Source organism: Nematostella vectensis, chromosome 5 (assembly GCF_932526225.1).
Source record: "Nematostella vectensis chromosome 5, jaNemVect1.1, whole genome shotgun sequence".
NCBI lineage: Eukaryota > Metazoa > Cnidaria > Anthozoa > Actiniaria > Edwardsiidae > Nematostella > Nematostella vectensis.
In genome coordinates, this window is record NC_064038.1 from 16,969,681 (window position 1) to 16,992,153 (window position 22,473).

At 44.3% G+C, this 22,473-nt stretch overlaps 1 protein-coding gene across 3 annotated transcripts in view; it reads left to right on the forward strand.

Moving 5' to 3' along the window:
* LOC5508088 (coiled-coil domain-containing protein 112) overlaps window positions 1–22,473 on the forward strand; it is an 86,512-nt gene that overhangs the window by 39,616 nt on the left and 24,423 nt on the right. The gene's annotated exons all lie outside the window — the stretch shown is intronic.

Consider the following 22,473-nt stretch of genomic DNA (forward strand, 5'->3'; position numbering starts at 1 on the left):
CTGTGTGTACTTGGATAAGCGTAGCCTGTGTGTTCTTGGATAAGTGAAGCCTGTGTGTACTTGGATAAGTGAAACCTGTGTGTACTTGGATAAGCGTAGCCTGTGTGTTCTTGGATAAGTGAAGCCTGTGTGTACTCTGATAAGTGAAGCCTGTGTGTACTTGGATAAGTGTAGCCTGTGTGTACTTGTATAAGTGAAGCCTGTGTGTTCTTGGATAAGTGAAGCCTGTGTGTTCATGGATAAGCGTAGCCTGTGTGTTCTTTGATAAGTGATGCCTGTGTGTACTTGGATAAGCGTAGCCTGTGTGTACTTAGATAAGCGTAGCCTGTGTGTATTTGGATAAGCGTAGCCTGTGTGTACTTTGATAAGTGAAGCCTGTGTGTACTTGGATAAGCGTAGCCTGTGTGTTCTTGGATAAGTGAAGCCTGTGTGTACTTGGATAAGTGAAACCTGTGTGTACTTGGATAAGCGTAGCCTGTGTGTTCTTGGATAAGTGAAGCCTGTGTGTTCTTTGATAAGTGAAGCCTGTGTGTACTTGGATAAGCGTAGCCTGTGTCTTCTTGGATAAGGGAAGCCTGTGTGTTCTTGGATAAGCTTAGCCTGTGTGTTCTTGAATAAGTGAAGCCTGTGTTCACTTGGATAAGTGAAGCCTGTATGTACTTGGATAAGCGTATCCTGTGTGTTCTTGGATAAGCGTAGCCTGTGTGTACTTGGATAAGTGCGGCCTGTGTGTACTTGGATAAGCGTAGCCTGTGTCTTTTTTGATAAGTGAAGCCTGTGTGTACTCTGATAAGTGAAGCCTGTGTGTTCTTGGATAAGTGAAGCCTGTGTGTACTTGGATAAGCGTAGCCTGTGTGTACTTGGATAAGTAAAGAAGCCTGTGTCTATTTGGATAAATGAAGCCTGTTTATTCTTGGATAAGCATAGCCTGTGTGTTCTTGGATAAGTGAAGCCTGTGTGATCTTGGATAAGTGAAGAAGTCTGTGTGTTGTTGGATAAGCGTAGCCTGTGTGTATTTGGATAAGTGAAGCCTGTGTCTTCTTGGATAAGTGATGCCTGTGTGTACTTGGATAAGCGTAGCCTGTGTGTACTTGGATAAGTGAAGCCTGTGTGTACTTGGATAAGCGTAGCCTGTGTGTACTTTGATAAGTGAAGCCTGTGTGTACTTGGATGAGTGAAGCCTATGTGATCTTGGATAAGTAAAGAAGCCTGTGTCTATTTGGATAAGTGAAGCCTGTTTATTCTTGGATAAGCATAGCCTGTGTGTACTTGGATAAGCGTAGCCTGTGTGTATTTGGATAAGCGTTGCCTGTGTCTTCTTGGATTAGTGAAGCCTATGTGTTCTTGAATAAGCGTAGCCTGTGTGTATTTGGATAAGCGTTGCCTGTGTCTTCTTGGATAAGTGAAGCCTATGTGTTCTTTGATAAGCGTAGCCTGTCTGTTCTTGGATAAGCGTAGCCTGTGTCTTCTTGGATAAGTGAAGCCTGTGTGTACTTGGATAAGCGTAGCCTGTGATAAGCTTAGCCTGTGTCTTCTTGGATAAGTGAAGCCTGTGTGTACTTGGATAAGCAAAGCCTGTGTGTACTTGGATAAGCGTAGCCTGTCTGTTCTTGGATAAGCGTAGCCTGTGTGTACTTGGATAAGCGTAGCCTGTGTGTATTTGGATAAGTGAAACCTGTGTGTTCTTGGATAAGTGAAGCCTGTGTGTACTTGGATAAGCGTAGCCTGTGTCTTCTTGGATAAGTGAAGCCTGTGTGTACTTGGATAAGCGTAGCCTGTGTCTTCTTGGATAAACGTAGCTTCTGTCTTCTTGGATAAGTGAAGCCTTTGTGTTCTTGGATAAGCGTAGCCTGTGATAAGCTTAGCCTGTGTCTTCTTGGATAAGTGAAGCCTGTGTGTACTTGGATAAGCATAGCCTGTGTCTTCTTGGATAAGTGAAGCCTGTGTGTACTTGGATAAGCGTAGCCTGTGTCTTCTTGGATAAGTGAAGCCTGTGTGTTCTTGGATAAGCGTAGCCTGTGTGTTCTTGGATAAGCGTAGCCTGTGTGTTCTTGGATAAGTGAAGCCGGTGTGTTCTTGGATAAGCGTAGCCTGTGTGTTCTTGGATGAGAGAAGCCTGTGTGTTCTTGGATAAGCGTAGCCTGTGTGTTCTTGGATAAGCGTAGCCAGTGTGTTCTTGGATAAGTGAAGCCTGTGTGTTCTTGGATAAGTGAAGCCTGTGTGATCTTGGATAAGTGAAGAAGCCTGTGTGTTCTTGGATAAGCGTAGCCTGTGTGTACTTGGATAAGCGTAGCCTGTGTGTTCTTGGATAAGCGTAGCCTGTGTGTTCTTGGATAAGCGTAGCCAGTGTGTTCTTGGATAAGCGTAGCCTGTGTGTTCTTGGATAAGTGAAGCCTATGCGTTCTTGGATAAGTGTAGCCTGTGTGTTCTTGGATAAGCGTAGCCTGTGTGTACTTAGATAAGCGTAGCCTGTGTGTATTTGGATAAGCGTAGCCTGTGTGTACTTGGATAAGCGTAGCCTGTGTCTTCTTTGATAAGTGAAGCCTGTGTGTACTCTGATAAGTGAAGCCTGTGTATTCTTGGATAAGTGAAGCCTGTGTGTACTTGGATAAGTGTAGCCTGTGTGTACTTGGATAAGTGAAGTCTGTGTGTACTTGGATAAGTGCAGCCTGTGTGTACTTGGATAAGCGTAGCCTCTGTGTTCTTGGATAAGTGCAGCCTGTGTGTACTTGGATAAGCGTAGCCTCTGTGTTCTTGGATAAGTGCAGCCTGTGTGTACTTGGATAAGCGTAGCCTGTGTATTTTTGGATAAGTGAAGCCTGTGTGTTCTTGGATAAGCGTAGCCTGTGTGTTCTTGGATAAGCGTAGCATGTGTGTATTTGGATAAGCGTAGCCTGTGTGTACTTGGATAAGTGAAGCCTGTGTGTAATTGGATAAGCGTAGCCTGTGTGCTGTTGGATAAGCGTAGCCTGTGTGTACTTGGATAAGTGAAGCCTGTGTGTTCTTGGATAAGCGTAGCCTGTGTGCTGTTGGATAAGCGTAGCCTGTGTGTACTTGGATAAGCGTAGCCTGTGTACTCTTGGATAAGTGTAGCCTGTGTGTTCTTGGATAAGTGAAGCCTGTGTGCATTTGGATAAGCGTAGCCTGTGTGTACTTGGATAAGTGAAGCCTGTGTGTACTTGGATAAGTGAAGCCTGTGTGTTCTTGGATAAGCGTAGCCTGTGTGCTGTTGGATAAGCGTAGCCTGTGTGTACTTGGATAAGCGTAGCCTGTGTACTCTTGGATAAGTGTAGCCTGTGTGTTCTTGGATAAGTGAAGCCTGTGTGCATTTGGATAAGCGTAGCCTGTGTGTTCTTGGATAAGCGTAGCCTGTGTGTACTTGGATAAGTGCAGCCTGTGTGTACTTGGATAAGCGTAGCCTCTGTGTTCTTGGATAAGTGCAGCCTGTGTGTACTTGGATAAGCGTAGCCTCTGTGTTCTTGGATAAGTGCAGCCTGTGTGTACTTGGATAAGCGTAGCCTGTGTATTTTTGGATAAGTGAAGCCTGTGTGTTCTTGGATAAGCGTAGCCTGTGTGTTCTTGGATAAGCGTAGCATGTGTGTACTTGGATAAGCGTAGCCTGTGTGTACTTGGATAAGCGTAGCCTGTGTATTCTTGGATAAGTGAAGCCTGTGTGCACTTGGATAAGCGTAGCCTGTGTGTACTTGGATAAGCGTAGCCTGTGTGTACTTGGATAAGCGTAGCCTGTGTATTCTTGGATAAGTGAAGCCTGTGTGTTCTTGGATAAGCGTAGCCTGTGTGTTCTTGGATAAGCGTAGCCTGTGTGTTCTTGGATAAGTGAAGCCGGTGTGTTCTTGGATAAGCGTAGCCTGTGTGTTCTTGGATGAGAGAAGCCTGTGTGTTCTTGGATAAGCGTAGCCTGTGTGTTCTTGGATAAGCGTAGCCAGTGTGTTCGTGGATAAGCGTAGCCTGTGTGTTCTTGGATAAGTGAAGCCTATGCGTTCTTGGATAAGTGTAGCCTGTGTGTTCTTGGATAAGCGTAGCCTGTGTGTTCTTGGATAAGTGAAGCCTGTGTGTTCTTGGATAAGTGAAGCCTGTGTGATCTTGGATAAGTGAAGAAGCCTGTGTGTTGTTGGATAAGCGTAGCCTGTGTGTATTTGGATAAGTGAAGCCTGTGTCTTCTTGGATAAGTAATGCCTGTGTGTATTTGGATAAGGTAGCCTGTGTGTACTTTGATAAGTGAAGCCTGTGTGTACTTGGATAAGCGTAGCCTGTGTGTACTTTGATAAGTGAAGCCTGTGTGTACTTGGATGAGTGAAGCCTGTGTGATCTTGGATAAGCGTAGCCTGTGTGTTCTTGGATAAGCGTAGCCTGTGTGTTCTTGGATAAGTGAAGCCGGTGTGTTCTTGGATAAGCGTAGCCTGTGTGTTCTTGGATGAGAGAAGCCTGTGTGTTCTTGGATAAGCGTAGCCTGTGTGTACTTGAATAAGCGTAGCCTGTGTGTACTTGGATAAGCGTAGCCTGTGTATTCTTGGATAAGTGAAGCCTGTGTGTTCTTGGATAAGCGTAGCCTGTGTGTTCTTGGATAAGCGTAGCCTGTGTGTTCTTGGATAAGTGAAGCCGGTGTGTTCTTGGATAAGCGTAGCCTGTGTGTTCTTGGATGAGAGAAGCCTGTGTGTTCTTGGATAAGCGTAGCCTGTGTGTTCTTGGATAAGCGTAGCCAGTGTGTTCTTGGATAAGCGTAGCCTGTGTGTTCTTGGATAAGTGAAGCCTATGCGTTCTTGGATAAGTATAGCCTGTGTGTTCTTGGATAAGCGTAGCCTGTGTGTTCTTGGATAAGTGAAGCCTGTGTGTTCTTGGATAAGTGAAGCCTGTGTGATCTTGGATAAGTGAAGAAGCCTGTGTGTTGTTGGATAAGCGTAGCCTGTGTGTATTTGGATAAGTGAAGCCTGTGTCTTCTTGGATAAGTAATGCCTGTGTGTATTTGGATAAGGTAGCCTGTGTGTACTTGGATAAGCGTAGCCTGTGTGTACTTTGATAAGTGAAGCCTGTGTGTACTTGGATGAGTGAAGCCTGTGTGATCTTGGATAAGTAAAGAAGCCTGTGTCTATTTGGATAAGTGAAGCCTGTTTATTCTTGGATAAGCATAGCCTGTGTGTTCTTGGATAAGTGAAGCCTGTGTGATCTTGGATAAGTGAAGAAGTCTGTGTGTTGTTGGATAAGCGTAGCCTGTGTGTATTTGGATAAGTGAAGCCTGTGTCTTCTTGGATAAGTGATGCCTGTGTGTACTTGGATAAGCGTAGCCTGTGTCTTCTTGGATAAGTAAAGCCTGTGTGTACTTGGATAAGCGTAGCCTGTGATAAGCTTAGCCTGTGTCTTCTTGGATAAGTGAAGCCTGTGTGTACTTGGATAAGCAAAGCCTGTGTGTACTTGGATAAGCGTAGCCTGTCTGTTCTTGGATAAGCGTAGCCTGTGTGTACTTGGATAAGCGTAGCCTTTGTGTATTTGGATAAGTGAAACCTGTGTGTTCTTGGATAAGTGAAGCCTGTGTGTACTTGGATAAGCGTAGCCTGTGTCTTCTTTGATAAGTGAAGCCTGTGTGTACTCTGATAAGTGAAGCCTGTGTGTTCTTGGATAAGTGAAGCCTGTGTGTACTTGGATAAGTGTAGCCTGTGTGTACTTGGATAAGTGAAGCCTGTGTGTTCTTGGATAAGTGAAGCCTGTGTGTTCATGGATAAGCGTAGCCTGTGTGTTCTTTGATAAGTGATGCCTGTGTGTACTTGGATAAGCGTAGCCTGTGTGTACTTAGATAAGCGTAGCCTGTGTGTATTTGGATAAGCGTAGCCTGTGTGTACTTGGATAAGCGTAGCCTGTGTCTTCTTTGATAAGTGAAGCCTGTGTGTACTCTGATAAGTGAAGCCTGTGTATTCTTGGATAAGTGAAGCCTGTGTGTACTTGGATAAGTGTAGCCTGTGTGTACTTGGATAAGTGAAGTCTGTGTGTTCTTGGATAAGTGAAGCCTGTGTGTTCATGGATAAGCGTAGCCTGTGTGTTCTTTGATAAGTGATGCCTGTGTGTACTTGGATAAGCGTAGCCTGTGTGTACTTAGATAAGCGTAGCCTGTGTGTATTTGGATAAGCGTAGCCTGTGTTTACTTTGATAAGTGAAGCCTGTGTGTACTTGGATAAGCGTAGCCTGTGTGTTCTTGGATAAGTGAAGCCTGTGTGTACTTGGATAAGTGAAACCTGTGTGTACTTGGATAAGCGTAGCCTGTGTGTTCTTGGATAAGTGAAGCCTGTGTGTACTCTGATAAGTGAAGCCTGTGTGTACTTGGATAAGTGTAGCCTGTGTGTACTTGTATAAGTGAAGCCTGTGTGTTCTTGGATAAGTGAAGCCTGTGTGTTCATGGATAAGCGTAGCCTGTGTGTTCTTTGATAAGTGATGCCTGTGTGTACTTGGATAAGCGTAGCCTGTGTGTACTTAGATAAGCGTAGCCTGTGTGTATTTGGATAAGCGTAGCCTGTGTGTACTTTGATAAGTGAAGCCTGTGTGTACTTGGATAAGCGTAGCCTGTGTGTTCTTGGATAAGTGAAGCCTGTGTGTACTTGGATAAGTGAAACCTGTGTGTACTTGGATAAGCGTAGCCTGTGTGTTCTTGGATAAGTGAAGCCTGTGTGTTCTTTGATAAGTGAAGCCTGTGTGTACTTGGATAAGCGTAGCCTGTGTCTTCTTGGATAAGGGAAGCCTGTGTGTTCTTGGATAAGCTTAGCCTGTGTGTTCTTGAATAAGTGAAGCCTGTGTTCACTTGGATAAGTGAAGCCTGTATGTACTTGGATAAGCGTATCCTGTGTGTTCTTGGATAAGCGTAGCCTGTGTGTACTTGGATAAGTGCGGCCTGTGTGTACTTGGATAAGCGTAGCCTGTGTCTTTTTTGATAAGTGAAGCCTGTGTGTACTCTGATAAGTGAAGCCTGTGTGTTCTTGGATAAGTGAAGCCTGTGTGTACTTGGATAAGCGTAGCCTGTGTGTACTTGGATAAGTAAAGAAGCCTGTGTCTATTTGGATAAATGAAGCCTGTTTATTCTTGGATAAGCATAGCCTGTGTGTTCTTGGATAAGTGAAGCCTGTGTGATCTTGGATAAGTGAAGAAGTCTGTGTGTTGTTGGATAAGCGTAGCCTGTGTGTATTTGGATAAGTGAAGCCTGTGTCTTCTTGGATAAGTGATGCCTGTGTGTACTTGGATAAGCGTAGCCTGTGTGTACTTGGATAAGTGAAGCCTGTGTGTACTTGGATAAGCGTAGCCTGTGTGTACTTTGATAAGTGAAGCCTGTGTGTACTTGGATGAGTGAAGCCTATGTGATCTTGGATAAGTAAAGAAGCCTGTGTCTATTTGGATAAGTGAAGCCTGTTTATTCTTGGATAAGCATAGCCTGTGTGTACTTGGATAAGCGTAGCCTGTGTGTATTTGGATAAGCGTTGCCTGTGTCTTCTTGGATTAGTGAAGCCTATGTGTTCTTGAATAAGCGTAGCCTGTGTGTATTTGGATAAGCGTTGCCTGTGTCTTCTTGGATAAGTGAAGCCTATGTGTTCTTGGATAAGCGTAGCCTGTCTGTTCTTGGATAAGCGTAGCCTGTGTCTTCTTGGATAAGTGAAGCCTGTGTGTACTTGGATAAGCGTAGCCTGTGATAAGCTTAGCCTGTGTCTTCTTGGATAAGTGAAGCCTGTGTGTACTTGGATAAGCAAAGCCTGTGTGTACTTGGATAAGCGTAGCCTGTCTGTTCTTGGATAAGCGTAGCCTGTGTGTACTTGGATAAGCGTAGCCTGTGTGTATTTGGATAAGTGAAACCTGTGTGTTCTTGGATAAGTGAAGCCTGTGTGTACTTGGATAAGCGTAGCCTGTGTCTTCTTTGATAAGTGAAGCCTGTGTGTACTCTGATAAGTGAAGCCTGTGTGTTCTTGGATAAGTGTAGCCTGTGTGTACTTGGATAAGTGTAGCCTGTGTGTACTTGGATAAGTGAAGCCTGTGTGTTCTTGGATAAGTGAAGCCTGTTTGTTCATGGATAAGCGTAGCCTGTGTGTTCTTTGATAAGTGATGCCTGTGTGTACTTGGATAAGCGTAGCCTGTGTGTTCTTGGATAAGCGTAGCCTGTGTGTTCTTTGATAAGTGAAGCCTGTGTGTACTTGGATAAGCGTAGCCTGTGTCTTCTTGGATAAGGGAAGCCTGTGTGTTCTTGGATAAGCGTAGCCTGTGTGTTCTTGGATAAGCGTAGCCTGTGTGTACTTGGATAAGCGTAGCCTGTGTGTTCTTGGATAAGCGTAGCCTGTGTGTACTTGGATAATCGTAGCCTGTGTGTACTTGGATAAGCGTAGCCTGTGTGATCTTGGATAAGCGTAGCCTATGTGTACTTGAATAAGCGTAGCCTGTGTGTACTTGGATAAGTGAAGCCTGTGTAAACTTGGATAACCGTAGCCTGTGTGTACTTGGATAAGTGAAGCCTGTGTGTTCTTTGATAAGTGATGCCTTTGTGTACTTGGATAAGCGTAGCCTGTTTGTACTTAGATAAGCGTAGCCTGTGTGTATTTGGATAAGGTAGCCTGTGTGTACTTTGATAAGTGAAGCCTGTGTGTACTTGGATAAGCGTAGCCTGTGTGTACTTTGATAAGTGAAGCCTGTGTGTACTTGGATGAGTGAAGCCTATGTGATCTTGGATAAGTAAAGAAGCCTGTGTCTATTTGGATAAGTGAAGCCTGTTTATTCTTGGATAAGCATAGCCTGTGTGTACTTGGATAAGCGTAGCCTGTGTGTATTTGGATAAGCGTTGCCTGTGTCTTCTTGGATAAGTGAAGCCTATGTGTTCTTGGATAAGCGTAGCCTGTCTGTTCTTGGATAAGCGTAGCCTGTGTCTTCTTGGATAAGTGAAGCCTGTGTGTACTTGGATAAGCGTAGCCTGTGATAAGCTTAGCCTGTGTCTTCTTGGATAAGTGAAGCCTGTGTGTACTTGGATAAGCAAAGCCTGTGTGTACTTGGATAAGCGTAGCCTGTCTGTTCTTGGATAAGCGTAGCCTGTGTGTACTTGGATAAGCGTAACCTGTGTGTATTTGGATAAGTGAAACCTGTGTGTTCTTGGATAAGTGAAGCCTGTGTGTACTTGGATAAGCGTAGCCTGTGTCTTCTTTGATAAGTAAAGCCTGTGTGTACTCTGATAAGTGAAGCCTGTGTGTTCTTGGATAAGTGAAGCCTGTGTGTACTTGGATAAGTGTAGCCTGTGTGTACTTGGATAAGTGAAGCCTGTGTGTTCTTGGATAAGTGAAGCCTGTGTGTTCATGGATAAGCGTAGCCTGTGTGTTCTTTGATAAGTGATGCCTGTGTGTACTTGGATAAGCGTAGCCTGTGTGTACTTAGATAAGCGTAGCCTGTGTGTATTTGGATAAGCGTAGCCTGTGTGAACTTGGATAAGCGTAGCCTGTGTCTTCTTTGATAAGTGAAGCCTGTGTGTACTCTGATAAGTGAAGCCTGTGTGTTCTTGGATAAGTGAAGCCTGTGTGTACTTGGATAAGTGTAGCCTGTGTGTACTTGGATAAGTGAAGTCTGTGTGTTCTTGGATAAGTGAAGCCTGTGTGTTCATGGATAAGCGTAGCCTGTGTGTTCTTTGATAAGTGATGCCTTGTGTACTTGGATAAGCGTAGCCTGTGTGTACTTAGATAAGCGTAGCCTGTGTGTATTTGGATAAGCGTAGCCTGTGTTTACTTTGATAAGTGAAGCCTGTGTGTACTTGGATAAGCGTAGCCTGTGTGTTCTTGGATAAGTGAAGCCTGTGTGTACTTGGATAAGTGAAACCTGTGTGTACTTGGATAAGCGTAGCCTGTGTGTTCTTGGATAAGTGAAGCCTGTGTGTACTCTGATAAGTGAAGCCTGTGTGTACTTGGATAAGTGTAGCCTGTGTGTACTTGGATAAGTGAAGCCTGTGTGTTCTTGGATAAGTGAAGCCTGTGTGTTCATGGATAAGCGTAGCCTGTGTGTTCTTTGATAAGTGATGCCTGTGTGTACTTGGATAAGCGTAGCCTGTGTGTACTTAGATAAGCGTAGCCTGTGTGTATTTGGATAAGCGTAGCCTGTGTGTACTTGGATAAGCGTAGCCTGTGTCTTCTTTGATAAGTGAAGCCTGTGTGTACTCTGATAAGTGAAGCCTGTGTGTTCTTGGATAAGTGAAGCCTGTGTGTACTTGGATAAGTGTAGCCTGTGTGTACTTGGATAAGTGAAGTCTGTGTGTTCTTGGATAAGTGAAGCCTGTGTGTTCATGGATAAGCGTAGCCTGTGTGTTCTTTGATAAGTGATGCCTGTGTGTACTTGGATAAGCGTAGCCTGTGTGTACTTAGATAAGCGTAGCCTGTGTGTATTTGGATAAGCGTAGCCTGTGTTTACTTTGATAAGTGAAGCCTGTGTGTACTTGGATAAGCGTAGCCTGTGTGTTCTTGGATAAGTGAAGCCTGTGTGTACTTGGATAAGTTAAACCTGTGTGTACTTGGATAAGCGTAGCCTGTGTGTTCTTGGATAAGTGAAGCCTGTGTGTACTCTGATAAGTGAAGCCTGTGTGTACTTGGATAAGTGTAGCCTGTGTGTACTTGGATAAGTGAAGCCTGTGTGTTCTTGGATAAGTGAAGCCTGTGTGTTCATGGATAAGCGTAGCCTGTGTGTTCTTTGATAAGTGATGCCTGTGTGTACTTGGATAAGCGTAGCCTGTGTGTACTTAGATAAGCGTAGCCTGTGTGTATTTGGATAAGCGTAGCCTGTGTGTACTTTGATAAGTGAAGCCTGTGTGTACTTGGATAAGCGTAGCCTGTGTGTTCTTGGATAAGTGAAGCCTGTGTGTACTTGGATAAGTGAAACCTGTGTGTACTTGGATAAGCGTAGCCTGTGTGTTCTTGGATAAGTGAAGCCTGTGTGTTCTTTGATAAGTGAAGCCTGTGTGTACTTGGATAAGCGTAGCCTGTGTCTTCTTGGATAAGGGAAGCCTGTGTGTTCTTGGATAAGCTTAGCCTGTGTGTTCTTGAATAAGTGAAGCCTGTGTTCACTTGGATAAGTGAAGCCTGTATGTACTTGGATAAGCGTATCCTGTGTGTTCTTGGATAAGTGAAGCCTGTGTGTACTTGGATAAGCGTAGCCTGTGTGTACTTGGATAAGTGAAGCCTGTGTGTACTTGGATAACTGAAGCCTGTGTGTTCTTGGATAAGCGTAGCCTGTGTGTTCTTGGATAAGCGTAGCCTGCGTGTTCTTGGATAAGTGAAGCCTGTGTGTACTTGGATAAACGTAGCCTGTGTCTTCTTGGATAAGTGAAGCCTGTGTGTACTTGGGTAAGCGTAGCCTATGTGTACTTGAATAAGCATAGCCTGTGTGTACTTGGATAAGCGTAGCCTGTGTGTACTTGGATAAGTGAAGCCTGTGTCCTTTTGGATAAGTGAAGCCTGTGTGTTCTTGGATAAGGGAAGCCTGTGTGTACTTGGATAAGCGTAGCCTGTGTCTTCTTGGATAAGTGAAGCCTGTGTGTACTTGGTTAAGCGTAGCCTGTGTCTTCTTGGATAAGGGAAGCCTGTGTGTTCTTGGATAAGCGTAGCCTGTGTGTTCTTGGATAAGCGTAGCCTGGGTGTACTTGGATAAGCGTAGCCTGTGTGTTCTTGGATAAGCGTAGCCTGTGTGTACTTGGATAATCGTAGCCTGTGTGTACTTGGATAAGCGTAGCCTGTGTGATCCTGGATAAGCGTAGCCTATGTGTACTTGAATAAGCGTAGCCTGTGTGTACTTGGATAAGTGAAGCCTGTGTAAACTTGGATAAGCGTAGCCTGTGTGTACTTGGATAAGTGAAGCCTGTGTGTTCTTTGATAAGTGATGCCTTTGTGTACTTGGATAAGCGTAGCCTGTTTGTACTTAGATAAGCGTAGCCTGTGTGTATTTGGATAAGGTAGCCTGTGTGTACTTTGATAAGTGAAGCCTGTGTGTACTTGGATAAGCGTAGCCTGTGTGTACTTTGATAAGTGAAGCCTGTGTGTACTTGGATGAGTGAAGCCTGTGTGATCTTAGATAAGTAAAGAAGCCTGTGTCTATTTGGATAAGTGAAGCCTGTTTATTCTTGGATAAGCATAGCCTGTGTGTACTTGGATAAGCGTAGCCTGTGTGTATTTGGATAAGCGTTGCCTGTGTCTTCTTGGATAATTGAAGCCTATGTGTTCTTGGATAAGCGTAGCCTGTCTGTTCTTGGATAAGCGTAGCCTGTGTCTTCTTGGATAAGTGAAGCCTGTGTGTACTTGGATAAGCGTAGCCTGTGATAAGCTTAGCCTGTGTCTTCTTGGATAAGTGAAGCCTGTGTGTACTTGGATAAGCAAAGCCTGTGTGTACTTGGATAAGCGTAGCCTGTCTGTTCTTGGATAAGCGTAGCCTGTGTGTACTTGGATAAGCGTAGCCTGTGTGTATTTGGATAAGTGAAACCTGTGTGTTCTTGGATAAGTGAAGCCTGTGTGTACTTGGATAAGCGTAGCCTGTGTCTTCTTTGATAAGTGAAGCCTGTGTGTACTCTGATAAGTGAAGCCTGTGTGTTCTTGGATAAGTGAAGCCTGTGTGTACTTGGATAAGTGTAGCCTGTGTGTACTTGGATAAGTGAAGCCTGTGTGTTCTTGGATAAGTAAAGCCTGTGTGTTCATGGATAAGCGTAGCCTGTGTGTTCTTTGATAAGTGATGCCTGTGTGTACTTGGATAAGCGTAGCCTGTGTGTACTTAGATAAGCGTAGCCTGTGTGTATTTGGATAAGCGTAGCCTGTGTGTACTTGGATAAGCGTAGCCTGTGTCTTCTTTGATAAGTGAAGCCTGTGTGTACTCTGATAAATGAAGCCTGTGTGTTCTTGGATAAGTGAAGCCTGTGTGTACTTGGATAAGTGTAGCCTGTGTGTACGTGGATAAGTGAAGCCTGTGTGTTCTTGGATAAGTGAAGCCTGTGTGTTCATGGATAAGCGTAGCCTGTGTGTACTTAGATAAGCGTAGCCTGTGTGTATTTGGATAAGCGTAGCCTGTGTGTACTTTGATAAGTGAAGCCTGTGTGTACTTGGATAAGCGTAGCCTGTGTGTTCTTGGATAAGTGAAGCCTGTGTGTACTTGGATAAGTGAAACCTGTGTGTACTTGGATAAGCGTAGCCTGTGTGTTCTTGGATAAGTGAAGCCTGTGTGTACTCTGATAAGCGAAGCCTGTGTGTACTTGGATAAGTGTAGCCTGTGTGTACTTGGATAAGTGTAGCCTTTGTGTACTTGGATAAGTGAAGCCTGTGTGTTCTTGGATAAGTGTAGCCTGTGTGTTCATGGATAAGCGTAGCCTGTGTGTTCTTTGATAAGTGATGCCTGTGTGTACTTGGATAAGCGTAGCCTGTGTGTTCTTGGATAAGCGTAGCCTGTGTGTTCTTGGATAAGCGTAGCCTGTGTGTTCTTTGATAAGTGAAGCCTGTGTGTACTTGGATAAGCGTAGCCTGTGTCTTCTTGGATAAGGGAAGCCTGTGTGTTCTTGGATAAGCGTAGCCTGTGTGTACTTGGATAAGCGTATCCTGTGTGTTCCTGAATAAGCGTAGCCTGTGTGTTCTTGGATAAGTGAAGCCTGTGTGTACTTGGATAAGCGTAGCCTGTGTGTTCTTGGATAAGCGTAGCCTGTGTGTCCTTTTGGATAAGTGAAGCCTGTGTGTACTTGGATAAGCGTATCCTGTGTGTTCTTGGATAAGCGTAGCCTGTGTGTACTTGGATAAGTGCAGCCTGTGTGTACTTGGATAAGCGTAGCCTGTGTGTACTTGGATAAGTGAAGCCTGTGTGTTCTTGGATAAGCGTAGCCTGTGTGTACTTGGATAAGTGAAGCCTGTGTCTTCTTGGATAAGTGAAGCCAGTGTGTACTTGGATAAGCGTATCCTGTGTGTTCTTGGATAAGCGTAGCCTGTGTGTACTTGGATAAGTGAAGCCTGTGTGTACTTGGATAAGCGTAGCCTGTGTGTACTTGGATCAGTGAAGTCTGTGTGTTCTTGGATAAGTGAAGCCTGTGTGTACTTGGATAAGCATAGCCTATGTGTATTTGGATAAGCGTAGCCTGTGTCTTCTTGGATAAACGTAGCTTCTGTCTTCTTGGATAAGTGAAGCCTTTGTGTACTTGGATAAGCGTAGCCTGTGATAAGCTTAGCCTGTGTCTTCTTGGATAAGTGAAGCCTGTGTGTACTTGGATAAGCGTAGCCTGTGTCTTCTTGGATAAGTTAAGCCTGTGTGTACTTGGATAAGCGTATCCTGTGTGTACTTGGATAAGTGAAGCCTGTGTGTACTTGGATAAGCATAGCCTGTGTGTTCTTGGATAACCGTCGCCTGTGTGTACTTGGATAAGCGTAGCCTGTGTGTACTTGGATAAGCGTAGCCTGTGTGATCTTGGATAAGCGTAGCCTATTTGTACTTAAATAAGCGTAGCCTGTGTGTACTTTGATAAGTGAAGCCTGTGTAAACTTGGATAAGCGTAGCCTGTGTCTTCTTGGATAAGTGAAGCCTGTGTGTACTTAGATAAGCGTAGCCTGTGTTTACTTGGATAAGCGTAGCCTGTGTCTTTTGGATAAGTGAAGCCTGTGTCTTCTTGGATAAGCGTAGCCTGTGTGTATTTGGATAAGTAAAGCCTGTGAGTACATGGATAAGTGAAGCCTGTGTGTACTTGGATAAGTGAAGCCTGTGTGTACTTGGATAAGTGAAGCCTGTATGTACTTGGATAAGTGAAGCCTGTGTGTAGTTGGATAAGTGAAGCCTGTATGTACTTGGATAAGTGAAGCCTGTGTGTTCTTGGATAAGCGTAGCCTGTGTGTACTTGGATAAGCGTAGCCTGTGTGTACTTGGATAAGCGTAGCCTGTCTGTACTTGGATAAGTGAAGCCTGTGTGTACCTGGATAAGTGAAGCCTGTGTGTACTTGGATAAGTGAAGCCTGTGTGTTCTTGGATAAGGGTAGCCTGTGTGTACTTGGATAAGCGTAGCCTGTGTGTTCTTGGATAAGCGTAGCCTGTGTGTACTTGGATAAGCGTAGCCTGTGTGTACTTGGATAAGTAAAGCCTGTGTGTTCTTGGATAAGTGAAGCCTGTGTGTACTTGGATAAGTGAAACCTGTGTGTACTTGGATAAGCGTAGCCTGTGTCTTCTTTGATAAGTGAAGCCTGTGTGTACTCTGATAAGTGAAGCCTGTGTATTCTTGGATAAGTGAAGCCTGTGTGTACTTGGATAAGTGTAGCCTGTGTGTACTTGGATAAGTGAAGTCTGTGTGTTCTTGGATAAGTGAAGCCTGTGTGTTCATGGATAAGCGTAGCCTGTGTGTTCTTTGATAAGTGATGCCTGTGTGTACTTGGATAAGCGTAGCCTGTGTGTACTTAGATAAGCGTAGCCTGTGTGTATTTGGATAAGCGTAGCCTGTGTTTACTTTGATAAGTGAAGCCTGTGTGTACTTGGATAAGCGTAGCCTGTGTGTTCTTGGATAAGTGAAGCCTGTGTGTACTTGGATAAGTGAAACCTGTGTGTACTTGGATAAGCGTAGCCTGTGTGTTCTTGGATAAGTGAAGCCTGTGTGTACTCTGATAAGTGAAGCCTGTGTGTACTTGGATAAGTGTAGCCTGTGTGTACTTGTATAAGTGAAGCCTGTGTGTTCTTGGATAAGTGAAGCCTGTGTGTTCATGGATAAGCGTAGCCTGTGTGTTCTTTGATAAGTGATGCCTGTGTGTACTTGGATAAGCGTAGCCTGTGTGTACTTAGATAAGCGTAGCCTGTGTGTATTTGGATAAGCGTAGCCTGTGTGTACTTTGATAAGTGAAGCCTGTGTGTACTTGGATAAGCGTAGCCTGTGTGTTCTTGGATAAGTGAAGCCTGTGTGTACTTGGATAAGTGAAACCTGTGTGTACTTGGATAAGCGTAGCCTGTGTGTTCTTGGATAAGTGAAGCCTGTGTGTTCTTTGATAAGTGAAGCCTGTGTGTACTTGGATAAGCGTAGCCTGTGTCTTCTTGGATAAGGGAAGCCTGTGTGTTCTTGGATAAGCTTAGCCTGTGTGTTCTTGAATAAGTGAAGCCTGTGTTCACTTGGATAAGTGAAGCCTGTATGTACTTGGATAAGCGTATCCTGTGTGTTCTTGGATAAGCGTAGCCTGTGTGTACTTGGATAAGTGCGGCCTGTGTGTACTTGGATAAGCGTAGCCTGTGTCTTTTTTGATAAGTGAAGCCTGTGTGTACTCTGATAAGTGAAGCCTGTGTGTTCTTGGATAAGTGAAGCCTGTGTGTACTTGGATAAGCGTAGCCTGTGTGTACTTGGATAAGTAAAGAAGCCTGTGTCTATTTGGATAGATGAAGCCTGTTTATTCTTGGATAAGCATAGCCTGTGTGTTCTTGGATAAGTGAAGCCTGTGTGATCTTGGATAAGTGAAGAAGTCTGTGTGTTGTTGGATAAGCGTAGCCTGTGTGTATTTGGATAAGTGAAGCCTGTGTCTTCTTGGATAAGTGATGCCTGTGTGTACTTGGATAAGCGTAGCCTGTGTGTACTTGGATAAGTGAAGCCTGTGTGTACTTGGATAAGCGTAGCCTGTGTGTACTTTGATAAGTGAAGCCTGTGTGTACTTGGATGAGTGAAGCCTATGTGATCTTGGATAAGTAAAGAAGCCTGTGTCTATTTGGATAAGTGAAGCCTGTTTATTCTTGGATAAGCATAGCCTGTGTGTACTTGGATAAGCGTAGCCTGTGTGTATTTGGATAAGCGTTGCCTGTGTCTTCTTGGATTAGTGAAGCCTATGTGTTCTTGAATAAGCGTAGCCTGTGTGTATTTGGATAAGCGTTGCCTGTGTCTTCTTGGATAAGTGAAGCCTATGTGTTCTTGGATAAGCGTAGCCTGTCTGTTCTTGGATAAGCGTAGCCTGTGTCTTCTTGGATAAGTGAAGCCTGTGTGTACTTGGATAAGCAAAGCCTGTGTGTACTTGGATAAGCGTAGCCTGTCTGTTCTTGGATAAGCGTAGCCTGTGTGTACTTGGATAAGCGTAGCCTGTGTGTATTTGGATAAGTGAAACCTGTGTGTTCTTGGATAAGTGAAGCCTGTGTGTACTTGGATAAGCGTAGCCTGTGTCTTCTTTGATAAGTGAAGCCTGTGTGTACTCTGATAAGTGAAGCCTGTGTGTTCTTGGATAAGTGTAGCCTGTGTGTACTTGGATAAGTGTAGCCTGTGTGTACTTGGATAAGTGAAGCCTGTGTGTTCTTGGATAAGTGAAGCCTGTTTGTTCATGGATAAGCGTAGCCTGTGTGTTCTTTGATAAGTGATGCCTGTGTGTACTTGGATAAGCGTAGCCTGTGTGTTCTTGGATAAGCGTAGCCTGTGTGTTCTTTGATAAGTGAAGCCTGTGTGTACTTGGATAAGCGTAGCCTGTGTCTTCTTGGATAAGGGAAGCCTGTGTGTTCTTGGATAAGCGTAGCCTGTGTGTTCTTGGATAAGCGTAGCCTGTGTGTACTTGGATAAGCGTAGCCTGTGTGTTCTTGGATAAGCGTAGCCTGTGTGTACTTGGATAATCGTAGCCTGTGTGTACTTGGATAAGCGTAGCCTGTGTGATCTTGGATAAGCGTAGCCTATGTGTACTTGAATAAGCGTAGCCTGTGTGTACTTGGATAAGTGAAGCCTGTGTAAACTTGGATAAGCGTAGCCTGTGTGTACTTGGATAAGTGAAGCCTGTGTGTTCTTTGATAAGTGATGCCTTTGTGTACTTGGATAAGCGTAGCCTGTTTGTACTTAGATAAGCGTAGCCTGTGTGTATTTGGATAAGGTAGCCTGTGTGTACTTTGATAAGTGAAGCCTGTGTGTACTTGGATAAGCGTAGCCTGTGTGTACTTTGATAAGTGAAGCCTGTGTGTACTTGGATGAGTGAAGCCTATGTGATCTTGGATAAGTAAAGAAGCCTGTGTCTATTTGGATAAGTGAAGCCTGTTTATTCTTGGATAAGCATAGCCTGTGTGTACTTGGATAAGCGTAGCCTGTGTGTATTTGGATAAGCGTTGCCTGTGTCTTCTTGGATAAGTGAAGCCTATGTGTTCTTGGATAAGCGTAGCCTGTCTGTTCTTGGATAAGCGTAGCCTGTGTCTTCTTGGATAAGTGAAGCCTGTGTGTACTTGGATAAGCGTAGCCTGTGATAAGCTTAGCCTGTGTCTTCTTGGATAAGTGAAGCCTGTGTGTACTTGGATAAGCAAAGCCTGTGTGTACTTGGATAAGCGTAGCCTGTCTGTTCTTGGATAAGCGTAGCCTGTGTGTACTTGGATAAGCGTAACCTGTGTGTATTTGGATAAGTGAAACCTGTGTGTTCTTGGATAAGTGAAGCCTGTGTGTACTTGGATAAGCGTAGCCTGTGTCTTCTTTGATAAGTAAAGCCTGTGTGTACTCTGATAAGTGAAGCCTGTGTGTTCTTGGATAAGTGAAGCCTGTGTGTACTTGGATAAGTGTAGCCTGTGTGTACTTGGATAAGTGAAGCCTGTGTGTTCTTGGATAAGTGAAGCCTGTGTGTTCATGGATAAGCGTAGCCTGTGTGTTCTTTGATAAGTGATGCCTGTGTGTACTTGGATAAGCGTAGCCTGTGTGTACTTAGATAAGCGTAGCCTGTGTGTATTTGGATAAGCGTAGCCTGTGTGAACTTGGATAAGCGTAGCCTGTGTCTTCTTTGATAAGTGAAGCCTGTGTGTACTCTTATAAGTGAAGCCTGTGTGTTCTTGGATAAGTGAAGCCTGTGTGTACTTGGATAAGTGTAGCCTGTGTGTACTTGGATAAGTGAAGTCTGTGTGTTCTTGGATAAGTGAAGCCTGTGTGTTCATGGATAAGCGTAGCCTGTGTGTTCTTTGATAAGTGATGCCTTGTGTACTTGGATAAGCGTAGCCTGTGTGTACTTAGATAAGCGTAGCCTGTGTGTATTTGGATAAGCGTAGCCTGTGTTTACTTTGATAAGTGAAGCCTGTGTGTACTTGGATAAGTGAAGCCTGTGTGTTCTTGGATAAGTGAAGCCTGTGTGTACTTGGATAAGTGAAACCTGTGTGTACTTGGATAAGCGTAGCCTGTGTGTTCTTGGATAAGTGAAGCCTGTGTGTACTCTGATAAGTGAAGCCTGTGTGTACTTGGATAAGTGTAGCCTGTGTGTACTTGGATAAGTGAAGCCTGTGTGTTCTTGGATAAGTGAAGCCTGTGTGTTCATGGATAAGCGTAGCCTGTGTGTTCTTTGATAAGTGATGCCTGTGTGTACTTGGATAAGCGTAGCCTGTGTGTACTTAGATAAGCGTAGCCTGTGTGTATTTGGATAAGCGTAGCCTGTGTGTACTTGGATAAGCGTAGCCTGTGTCTTCTTTGATAAGTGAAGCCTGTGTGTACTCTGATAAGTGAAGCCTGTGTGTTCTTGGATAAGTGAAGCCTGTGTGTACTTGGATAAGTGTAGCCTGTGTGTACTTGGATAAGTGAAGTCTGTGTGTTCTTGGATAAGTGAAGCCTGTGTGTTCATGGATAAGCGTAGCCTGTGTGTTCTTTGATAAGTGATGCCTGTGTGTACTTGGATAAGCGTAGCCTGTGTGTACTTAGATAAGCGTAGCCTGTGTGTATTTGGATAAGCGTAGCCTGTGTTTACTTTGATAAGTGAAGCCTGTGTGTACTTGGATAAGCGTAGCCTGTGTGTTCTTGGATAAGTGAAGCCTGTGTGTACTTGGATAAGTTAAACCTGTGTGTACTTGGATAAGCGTAGCCTGTGTGTTCTTGGATAAGTGAAGCCTGTGTGTACTCTGATAAGTGAAGCCTGTGTGTACTTGGATAAGTGTAGCCTGTGTGTACTTGGATAAGTGAAGCCTGTGTGTTCTTGGATAAGTGAAGCCTGTGTGTTCATGGATAAGCGTAGCCTGTGTGTTCTTTGATAAGTGATGCCTGTGTGTACTTGGATAAGCGTAGCCTGTGTGTACTTAGATAAGCGTAGCCTGTGTGTATTTGGATAAGCGTAGCCTGTGTGTACTTTGATAAGTGAAGCCTGTGTGTACTTGGATAAGCGTAGCCTGTGTGTTCTTGGATAAGTGAAGCCTGTGTGTACTTGGATAAGTGAAACCTGTGTGTACTTGGATAAGCGTAGCCTGTGTGTTCTTGGATAAGTGAAGCCTGTGTGTTCTTTGATAAGTGAAGCCTGTGTGTACTTGGATAAGCGTAGCCTGTGTCTTCTTGGATAAGGGAAGCCTGTGTGTTCTTGGATAAGCTTAGCCTGTGTGTTCTTGAATAAGTGAAGCCTGTGTTCACTTGGATAAGTGAAGCCTGTATGTACTTGGATAAGCGTATCCTGTGTGTTCTTGGATAAGTGAAGCCTGTGTGTACTTGGATAAGCGTAGCCTGTGTGTACTTGGATAAGTGAAGCCTGTGTGTACTTGGATAACTGAAGCCTGTGTGTTCTTGGATAAGCGTAGCCTGTGTGTTCTTGGATAAGCGTAGCCTGCGTGTTCTTGGATAAGTGAAGCCTGTGTGTACTTGGATAAACGTAGCCTGTGTCTTCTTGGATAAGTGAAGCCTGTGTGTACTTGGGTAAGCGTAGCCTATGTGTACTTGAATAAGCATAGCCTGTGTGTACTTGGATAAGCGTAGCCTGTGTGTACTTGGATAAGTGAAGCCTGTGTCCTTTTGGATAAGTGAAGCCTGTGTGTTCTTGGATAAGGGAAGCCTGTGTGTACTTGGATAAGCGTAGCCTGTGTCTTCTTGGATAAGTGAAGCCTGTGTGTACTTGGTTAAGCGTAGCCTGTGTCTTCTTGGATAAGGGAAGCCTGTGTGTTCTTGGATAAGCGTAGCCTGTGTGTTCTTGGATAAGCGTAGCCTGGGTGTACTTGGATAAGCGTAGCCTGTGTGTTCTTGGATAAGCGTAGCCTGTGTGTACTTGGATAATCGTAGCCTGTGTGTACTTGGATAAGCGTAGCCTGTGTGATCCTGGATAAGCGTAGCCTATGTGTACTTGAATAAGCGTAGCCTGTGTGTACTTGGATAAGTGAAGCCTGTGTAAACTTGGATAAGCGTAGCCTGTGTGTACTTGGATAAGTGAAGCCTGTGTGTTCTTTGATAAGTGATGCCTTTGTGTACTTGGATAAGCGTAGCCTGTTTGTACTTAGATAAGCGTAGCCTGTGTGTATTTGGATAAGGTAGCCTGTGTGTACTTTGATAAGTGAAGCCTGTGTGTACTTGGATAAGCGTAGCCTGTGTGTACTTTGATAAGTGAAGCCTGTGTGTACTTGGATGAGTGAAGCCTGTGTGATCTTAGATAAGTAAAGAAGCCTGTGTCTATTTGGATAAGTGAAGCCTGTTTATTCTTGGATAAGCATAGCCTGTGTGTACTTGGATAAGCGTAGCCTGTGTGTATTTGGATAAGCGTTGCCTGTGTCTTCTTGGATAATTGAAGCCTATGTGTTCTTGGATAAGCGTAGCCTGTCTGTTCTTGGATAAGCGTAGCCTGTGTCTTCTTGGATAAGTGAAGCCTGTGTGTACTTGGATAAGCGTAGCCTGTGATAAGCTTAGCCTGTGTCTTCTTGGATAAGTGAAGCCTGTGTGTACTTGGATAAGCAAAGCCTGTGTGTACTTGGATAAGCGTAGCCTGTCTGTTCTTGGATAAGCGTAGCCTGTGTGTACTTGGATAAGCGTAGCCTGTGTGTATTTGGATAAGTGAAACCTGTGTGTTCTTGGATAAGTGAAGCCTGTGTGTACTTGGATAAGCGTAGCCTGTGTCTTCTTTGATAAGTGAAGCCTGTGTGTACTCTGATAAGTGAAGCCTGTGTGTTCTTGGATAAGTGAAGCCTGTGTGTACTTGGATAAGTGTAGCCTGTGTGTACTTGGATAAGTGAAGCCTGTGTGTTCTTGGATAAGTAAAGCCTGTGTGTTCATGGATAAGCGTAGCCTGTGTGTTCTTTGATAAGTGATGCCTGTGTGTACTTGGATAAGCGTAGCCTGTGTGTACTTAGATAAGCGTAGCCTGTGTGTATTTGGATAAGCGTAGCCTGTGTGTACTTGGATAAGCGTAGCCTGTGTCTTCTTTGATAAGTGAAGCCTGTGTGTACTCTGATAAATGAAGCCTGTGTGTTCTTGGATAAGTGAAGCCTGTGTGTACTTGGATAAGTGTAGCCTGTGTGTACGTGGATAAGTGAAGCCTGTGTGTTCTTGGATAAGTGAAGCCTGTGTGTTCATGGATAAGCGTAGCCTGTGTGTACTTAGATAAGCGTAGCCTGTGTGTATTTGGATAAGCGTAGCCTGTGTGTACTTTGATAAGTGAAGCCTGTGTGTACTTGGATAAGCGTAGCCTGTGTGTTCTTGGATAAGTGAAGCCTGTGTGTACTTGGATAAGTGAAACCTGTGTGTACTTGGATAAGCGTAGCCTGTGTGTTCTTGGATAAGTGAAGCCTGTGTGTACTCTGATAAGCGAAGCCTGTGTG